The sequence below is a fragment of the Castanea sativa genome, chromosome 8, assembly GCF_040712315.1.
Source record: "Castanea sativa cultivar Marrone di Chiusa Pesio chromosome 8, ASM4071231v1".
NCBI classification, from domain to species: domain Eukaryota; kingdom Viridiplantae; phylum Streptophyta; class Magnoliopsida; order Fagales; family Fagaceae; genus Castanea; species Castanea sativa.
Window position 1 is genome coordinate 50,207,247 of NC_134020.1, and position 9,158 is coordinate 50,216,404.

Genomic DNA, 9,158 nt, shown 5'->3' on the forward strand with positions numbered 1-9,158 from the left:
TTGGGGGGGGGGGGGGGGGATTGATAAAACAATATGCCCGTGTGCTTGATAAAACAGTGAGCTCATGGGCCCATTAATGAGAAGAAAGAAAAGTATACAGGATGCAGTGGAAAACATCCGGCCCTTAAGCTGCCGCAGGGCTTATACACCAAAGATCCAGAGAAGAGGTTTGACCTCGGCAACAAAAGAGGGAAGTTGGGGAAGCCCCCCAAGGATACCCTGTTCGTCAACCTAGTGTTGAGGACTCTCCTCAAAGGAAATGGAAGGGGGGAAAGGTGTACCAGTGAAAAGGGAAGTACCTTTTGGGAAGTAAAGAGTGGTAGCGTTCAAATTTAGAGTGGTAACAAAAGCACGGTAGTATACTAAAATAGACATAAAATTTATATTTTAAGGAAACAGAATTTAGAATTGATAATTTGATACGGGTGTTTTGAAAAAATGATTAAATAAAATAGAAAAATGGGTTCTTATGCAAAAAATCTAAAATAGATAAAATAAAATTGATAATTTAATGAAATAGAGTTTAAAATAGATAATTTGATGTGGATGTTTTAAAAAAGTGGCAAAATAAAATAGAAAAAAATAGGTTCTTGTTTTGAAATAGACAAAGTTTTCCATTTTTCCATAAACGATAAACAATTGGTTGGAAAACTTGTCCAAATATTCTGTCTCACTCTTCCTACTTCACTATATACTCCACAAATAAAAACATACCACATGTCCATCTATTTTATTAAATGCTAAATTTATGCCTTCTATTATTTCAATTGCCTAAATATGATGGGTTATTTAGCATAAATTTTGCATTTAATGAAATAGATAGACATGTGGTATGTTTTTACTTGTGAAGTATATAGTGAAGTAGAAAAAGTGGGACAGAAGATTTGGACTCTTGAAAGACGGGAAATTATTGTGTACTCCCAGAGTACCTTAAATGCGTACTCCCTCCTCTTACATGAATGGTAGGTTCCACCATTTATGTGAGAGGAGGGAGTACGCATTTATGGTACTCTAGGAGTACCTAATAATTTTCCCTGGAAAACAGTTGTGATCACTAACTTTTTATTTGTCCAATTCCATTTTTTATCCTTTCTAAATAAATTAGGGGTGAGTTTGTTTCAGCCTTTTGAAACTGGGCTTTTTGAAAACGTGGGGGTTTCAAAAAGTGTGGTATAAAACTGGGTTTTTTTTAAAAGCTGAGTTTTGGTAAAAATTGTTAAAAAGTGATTTCTGAAAAAACTGAGTGTTTGGCTAGCACTTATAAAAGTGACTATTTGAGTTATAAATTACCAAAAATGACAATGTATATATAAGGGAGTTTGTTTCATACTTAAATCAGCTACTTAATAATACTTACTTAAAACAAATTACTTAATAATAATATTTTAAAATTTCTTAAAAATTACTTAATAATAATAATAAAATTTATTGTTACTTAAAATTTGTTGTAAAAATATTTTAAAGATAGCATTACTCTAATATAATTTTTTTTCATAAGCTTACTTTAAAAAAAGAATAAGAAGATTTGTTCATGCCCTTGCCCCACACCACATGTATAAACAACACAACACCTTTTTTTTCCTTTTTTTCTCAGCCACATTTTTTTCACCTTTTGTCTTCTTTATTTCTCCCTTATCTCTATCTTCCTCCACACACACACACTTCTTCACATTTTGTCTTCTTTCAAGTTTCAACACCTCTCTCTCTAACTCTATATTTCACATATTGCATGCTTAACCCAGTACCCACACTTCAACAAAGTGATTTTTGTGAGTCACAGTTTCCTTCTCGTAGTGAGGCTTTGCCTCATGGCTCATCAAGAATCAAGACCCAATTCACTTCAGCAATATCCACTGTAGCAGAGAGATGAGATCTAGTTTTGGAACTTGGGACTGCAGATAGCATGATCTGCCTTTTGAAACACAGTAGGCAATTTGAGAAATTAACAATAGTGTCCAACGGTAATATTAATAACGCTGTAGACGACTAAATTCTTAGTTCGAAATAAATCAAACAAGTAAAATAGTTTCACAAATGCGAATTTGTATTGATGAATATGTGGTACAATTCTCTGTAATTAAAAAAGAGTGATCCTCTAATTCGATCTCCTTGAAAGATTTGTTAATTGGAATTGTAGTAATATAACTTTGATCCGAACACAAGATATCCTTCAATTTGGCTGAGGAATGGATCGAAGATCTTTGAAACGGAATTACAATGAATCTCTGGCTATGAGCTTGTTAGAAATTCTTTGTTCTTAGTATTCTTCGTGTTCTTCGTGTGTTCTTCGTGTTCTTCGTGCGTTCTTCTTTTCTGAAGGTTTGTGGTGGAAGTTCTTCAGGGCTTTAGAGGCTAGAATCCTTAAAGCTTCACTGATTTGTGGTTTGTTGAGGTTTCTGGAGGCTTTTGAGCTTGATTCTAGTGACCTTTGAGACCTGGACGAATAGTTTGGATGATTTTGCTTCGAATGTTGTCTGTATTCGAGGTTGAAGTTCTTGAAATTCTTGGAGGCTTTAGGGTTTGATTCCGGCAGAGCTTCTAGATTTCTGAACTCAAGATATCTTTCTCTGTTTGGCCAAATGTGTTAGGAAGGCTTCTATTTATAGGAGTTTGGGGGTGGGTGAGCGACACGTGGCGGAGTCTAATTGGTGACACATGTCACAGTCTGATTGGTCTGCTTATGTCATCGCTTACACATGCTGGATCGCTTGTGTCATTGCTTACATGTGCAGGGCTGCTTGTGTCATCGCCTACGCATGCTGATGTGTTTCATGCCTTTATTTCAATGACACTTGGCAAATTTCTATTGGTTTTCTGAATAGTGATGGCAAAACCTAGCAGCAGTACGTGGCGCTTTGTAATTTGTTGTATTTTGTGGACTTGGTAGTATGATGTGTCAGCTTGTGATAGGTCGGGAATTTTTCCTCTCTACAAATGCCCCTTCGAGACTCGTTCATGCACACAATTTTGGAGTATGGTGAGTGAATGAGTCTTGAAAAAAATGGATTTTTATACTTGACTCTTCTAGTGAAATAGCTGAAGGTGGTGGAGCTTTTAACAGGATGAAGTAATTTCAGAAGAGTAAACCCACCTATATGAAAGGCTTTGATGAGACCGAGAAGGGGTCTGCGAGTATTTGAATGTACTCGTGTGACCGAGTTTTCTCAGCAGAGGTTAAGTCGAAGTAATTTCAGAAGAGTATTTTGGATCGTTAGTGGCGATCACAGGGTGTTGAAGATGGAAAAGAGGTGAGAATGTTGGCTGGGTACAGCATGCAGAGCTCTGGAGTTAGCCTCCTATTTTTAAGAAATTCTGGTGAAGTTATATCTGAAGGGTATACTTCGAATTACGGAGAGAACATGTGAAAGTGTGGTTGAATGCGCATGTATTATTGCGTCACTCGGGTTAAGTTGAGGTAATTTCAGAAGGGATTCTGGGTGTGCTGATGAAGTGAATGACACCATGGCACTGACCCTGCATGCTGAATGAGGTCCGATAGCAAGTCGTTGAATGCGCCTGTGTAACTGGACCATGCTGACGGACATTAAGTTGAAGTAATTTCAGAAGTATATTTTCTGAAATTCTTCAAGCTGATCTTAAGTTGGAGTAATTCCAGAAAGTGTGTTTTTGAGGTACCCACAACGATGACCTTTGGGCTCCACGCTGGTGGAAACATGGAATGAGGCTTTGGCGACCATTTTCCAACACCAAAGGCTAATTTCTGATGAGCTGGTATCTTGGAGGTCATCGTAAGTGTTGGATGGGAGACAATTTGTAGGAAACCCCAACACTTTTTACCACCTTCACCTAATGCAACTTGTTGGGAAAGCACAACAAAGTGAAAGGTGAAGCTAATTTGTGATCCTGGTTTTGAAAACCAGCCAAGCTGCTGTTTGTTTCAAACCACTGCTTCTGATGGGAGACCAAACAGTTGGAGAGAGACTACGAAAGCCCTGATCTTAGGAACGGGTGTCTCTGTTGGACTTGGATTTCCTGGCCAACCAAGTCGAAGGAAGCATGGAACCGCAATGCAAACCGTGTTATGAGTAACTTTATGAACAAATGTGGTCATTAAGTAAGGAAACAAAATTTGTTTGAATCCTAAAACAGTGATGATGTTATGAGAAGGGTTTCTACTGAACCATGAAAGGGTTGATTTCAAACTGATTATGAAGCGATTTTGGTTGCTAAGTGTTGAGAATGATGAGGCCACAGTGAGAAATGGCCGTGAGAATGAGGATTTGAAAATTTGAAAGAAACAAATCTTCATTTCATGATTTAGTGTGTTTTTTTTTTTTTTTATGGGCTTTAGTGAATCCGACCCTTCTATTTATAGCGAAGAGATGAAGAACGGTAGTTGAGAACGGCGGACGAGACTTTTTGGTGAGAATGGTGGACAGGAACGGTAGACGCTGAATGAGAATGGTAGGTTGGAGACTTGTAGGCACCGACAGAAATGGTAGACTGAAGTAATGACCCAATGTAATTTCAATTTTGAGACATACTTGTGAGAATTCATCTGTTCTTTAAAAGGAGAGCCTTGATCAAGTCTAGAGGATAATCTTAAGGGAATCCAGACCAAATGGATGGATCTCAAATTATGATCTTGAGAGCTTAAATTTTGGACACCGCTAGTACTTCGGAGAAGTGGGTCAGATTGGTGGTTTCTAAGTCCAAAACAAATACGCAGATTTCAAAATCAAAATCATTATAAAAACCTGATAGGACAAGCTTTGCTCGAACATCTTGATTTTCGGTCAAAGTTTACATCAAAGCCAACAGCTATAGAATCACGCTATTTGAGCAATTTTGGTTTCTCAAATGAATAAATAGACCCAAAAATTGGAACGTACGCGAAAAATCGAGTAAGACAGGTCCATCTCAAAAATTTTGACTTTTGGTCAAGATTTGTGCAAAAGTCAACTTTTTTAGAAATTGGACTGTTGTGCAATTTTCAAGTCTCAGTTGAAGAAACAGATCCCAAAATTGGAAAGTACGCAAAAAACTGAGTGGGTCAGGCTCGTTTTGATTTTTTTTGGTCAAAGTCAAAGTTCCAACTAGCCAAAGTTTTTTTTTTTTTTTTTTTTTCCAGGCGGTTCGGATCCGGGCCGGCTTTCGGGTCGGTCCGGGTCAAACCGATTCGCGTATGATGACATCATCAGTGACATCATACGCTGCACCTGGCACGTGCGACGCGTGTGAAGCACGTGGGGGAGAAGAGCCGAAGTGTGTAGGTGTGTGGCAGGCGAGCGTGGCGCGTGGGAGCACGTGTTCGTTCGTCAGAGCTTCTGGCAGCGCGTGGCAGCACGTGGAATTACCTCTGAACCTAAAATTTTTAGGTTTTGTAGATCTAAGGCCATTGAAGAGCCCTGTATGGTCAATTTTGTGAAATTGTGCACAGATTTGTACAGTTTTGAGGGACTAAACCGGTGGTCATCGCGAGCTTGTGGCGGCACGTGGTGGCGTGTGGTTGGTTGTTTGGACCTAAAAATTTCAGGTTTTGTAGATCGAAGGCCGATAGCTCTAATGGTGGCATCAGTTTCGTAAAATTGTTCTTAGATTTGCGCAATTTGAGTGAGAAACCCGCGGGTCACTGAGAATTTGTGGCCATGTGTGGTAGCGCCTGGCTGGGTATTTGGGCCTGAAATTTTCAGGTTTGGTGGATCGAAGGCTATAGAAGACTCATGTGGGTTGATTTTTGTGTCATCTTGTCAGAGGATTTAGAAATTTGGAAGAGAAGCTAGCATGCATTTTTGGACTTTGTTGATATCTTCTTGTTTGTTCGAAGTCCTCAGAGGATTTTTGTGGGTTGATTTTTGTGACATTTTGTCAGAGGATTTAGAAATTCAGAAGAGGAAATGGCGGGCATTGTTGGATTGGTTGTCATTTTAGTCTTCTCCGTTCTGACAGTTTTTTTTTTTTTTGACATCTTGAGTTTTCAAGGTTGGTGACACAATCAGTTTGAACAGTAATTAATGCTAGAGATACAAATAATTTTACAAACTGCTATGGTGGTGAATAGTTGTTGGTATATAAACAAAAGTGATTTTAATGGTAGGTGTAGATATAAACCAACAAGAGGTTAATCACATCAAAAAAAATGTTGTAAAATAATTTGTGGTGGTAGCATTACTCTTGAACAATATGCAGACTAGAACTCTATCGTAAGTCTAATGCAATAAATTCTTTTTGCCAACATGATCTTTTGGGGGCAGTTAGCACAGTATTCTTTGAGAGTACGGTTCTCTACCTTTCCACAGCTCTCTGATAGTTTCCCAAGGCTCCTATATAAAGCCACCCAGAGCATGCAGTAAGTTTTGTACAATCTGCTTTCAGTGGGTAACGTAATATAAGTGTAAAGAAACTATCTTTTTACTTCTCCAGCCAAAGTTGCTATTTCCCAAAGTTGCTTCTCCTTTATTTTTTTTATTAATTATTTAATTGTTATTTTTATTATTTAATTAATTAATTTATTTATTTATTATTTTTTTCACTTTTTTTTTTACTAATAATAATTTTTTATTTATTTTTAGGTATCATGATGATTTTTTTCAAGGATTCAAAGATTGGTCAAGAACCAGCCTTGTTCATTTGTAAGGAGAAAGATGACAAGGATGCAAAAGCTACAACTTGATTGTTCGTCCGCCCATAATTGGAAGATTTTCAGAGAGATGGGGCCATAACTCTTATACTCTTAATTTGCCGAAATGGTCACAGGTTGTTTCCTCTGATGGCGGCTCTAACTTGGAGACAGTTACTCTTCGTGCTTCGCATCACAAAAATGTTGCCAAATCAAAGCCGTACAACACTTTAGGACGAGAGATAATTGCAAAACGTGCCAATTGGGATTCTTCCTTTAGCACGAATGGAGGGTTTTCCTATTCTTTCCTTTATTGGGATTGGCTAGAAGATGTGCTTGGTCGGTGTAAGCACCTCCTTGATGCAGTCCACCTTTACAATGTTGTCTTTGCCTCCCTATTCACATATGATTATGATGAGAATCTCATGAAGGCGTTGTGTGAGTGTTGGAGTCCGTCTACCAATACCCTCCACACCTCAGTTGGGGAAATTTCTATCACACCATGGGATCTTTCCATTCTTGGCGGACTCCCTTGCACAGGTGCATTTTATGATGAAGTGGTACCCAATACGCAAGAGCTAGATGGAACTAATGACCAAGGACGACCCTATCTACCGCACAGCTGTCACTACCTTTTCATGGCGTATCATCACCTTCAAAACCGGATGAAAAGGCAACGGAAAGTGAGTGTTCGTGACTGGATTACTTTTTGGTACAAAGGAAATAGCAAGTACCCAGCTCTGAGAAAACCAGCAAGACGGGCAACCGTTCCCAAGTGGAGTTAGAATCCCTTTGGCGAGATAAACGAGTCTGGACCATGGTCTGATAAAGAACACGGGGTCTTTGTAGATCTTCAAATTGAGGGTGACTTAAAGGAGGAGACTTACCTATCGGCACTTCTTTCCTGTTGGCTGTGCATATTTGTCTTTCCTAGCAAGGATCCGAATAGCATCCGTCCCGGCACTTTCAAGATTGCTAGTTCCATGGCCAATGGTCGTTCATTTGGCCTTGCTCCCCCAGTACTGGCTAGCATTTATCGTGGGCTTAACACCATTTCTTCCTCTCCTACTCCGAGCAAGTCTGGAGCTAGTTTTGCTATTCATTATGTTTACGCCTGGGTAGGTCATTTTTTCAGAAGCAACCGCATCGCCCATGCTAAACTATCCCATCCTTTGATGACTAAATACTCTGGTGTAGGTTTTGCCTCTGCGTTCAGTGAATTGTCCGCACGAAAGTAGATACGAACTGCCATCGACTTCTTTTGGCACGGGACTGCTTTTAATAAAAGTTATGACCAGATATTCGTCGACAATGATCATTTATCCATTCAACGGTTCGACTACTTTATAAGCCTTCGCTCGGGGTACTTGTCACTTCGATGTGAAGACCAACACATTGTAGAAGCATATAGCCCCCACAGATTCAGTCGGCGCTTTGGATTTCATCAAGACATTCCAAGTGACTTAAAGGAAGAAATTCATACAGGCTCTTTAAAAGATATGTACCAATTCTACCAATCTTTCACTTGTCGCAACACAGATTCCAAGGTACTCATTTTGGCTTTTGCGTCAGACTTTGGAAGCCGGGTCAGACATAGCTACAAACAATGGTGGGAAGGAGTATGTAAAACTGATTTTACCAGAGGAACAAATTTACTAGTTGAAATTGCCTCCTCCTCTGTTAAATCACTGACGTCCAACAAACCTTAGAAGGGAAAGAGGGATCTACAAGACTCAGACATTCCACAACCCTTGTCAAAGTTTGCACAAAGTCAAAGCATCAAAGGTTCGCTTGTTGTACCAGTTAGGGATGCCATTGAAATTTTTGAAAAGGAGGTGTGTGACGACTTCGACCCCAGTTGGAAACATTTGAAGAGTCCAATGAAAGGTGTTGATGCGGAGACTTCTACTGATCATGCACATCTTCTTACACATAGTCAGTCTTCTACCTCAAAGCCATCTACAAAAAGTTCGGATTTCAAGAGGCGTAAGTTTGCTGATGTTGGCACATCGTCCGAATTTTCGATTGAGACAGAAATGACACCTCTCTCATCCTTGCAAGCAATCAACCCTCCAGAAACTTCTCTATTTCATGCCAAAGTGCATATTTCTTCCGTGCGTAGGACATGAGCTTCTATGCTGGGAGATGTTCTTTTAAACAGGCTTTCGAATCTTTCTATAGACAATATCCTCCCACAAGCTGAAGTACATGAAATTTATAGTGAGGTTGAAATTCTTGGAGTGGACCCTTAATACTTGCGCGAAAATGTTGACAAACATTGCAAGGGTGTTGCAGACTATTTGAAGATGAAAGACTCTTTGAATACGTGACCAAGTCCTGCTATCTTAATTCAACGTGAGGCTGAAGTTGAATTCCTCCTTGCTAAAGCATCACATGAGAAGGCATCTTTGAAGACCGAGCTTGATACTGCTACTTTGAGGATGGCTAACTTGCAAACTGAGCTTGGCCAATTAGAACAATCATTGTCTCAAATCGAAACTCATCAAGTTGAACAAGACGACGTTGTGCAAGCTTTGAAGGAACAACTTGAAGAAGTCAAATCCGCTCCCGTTCTTGA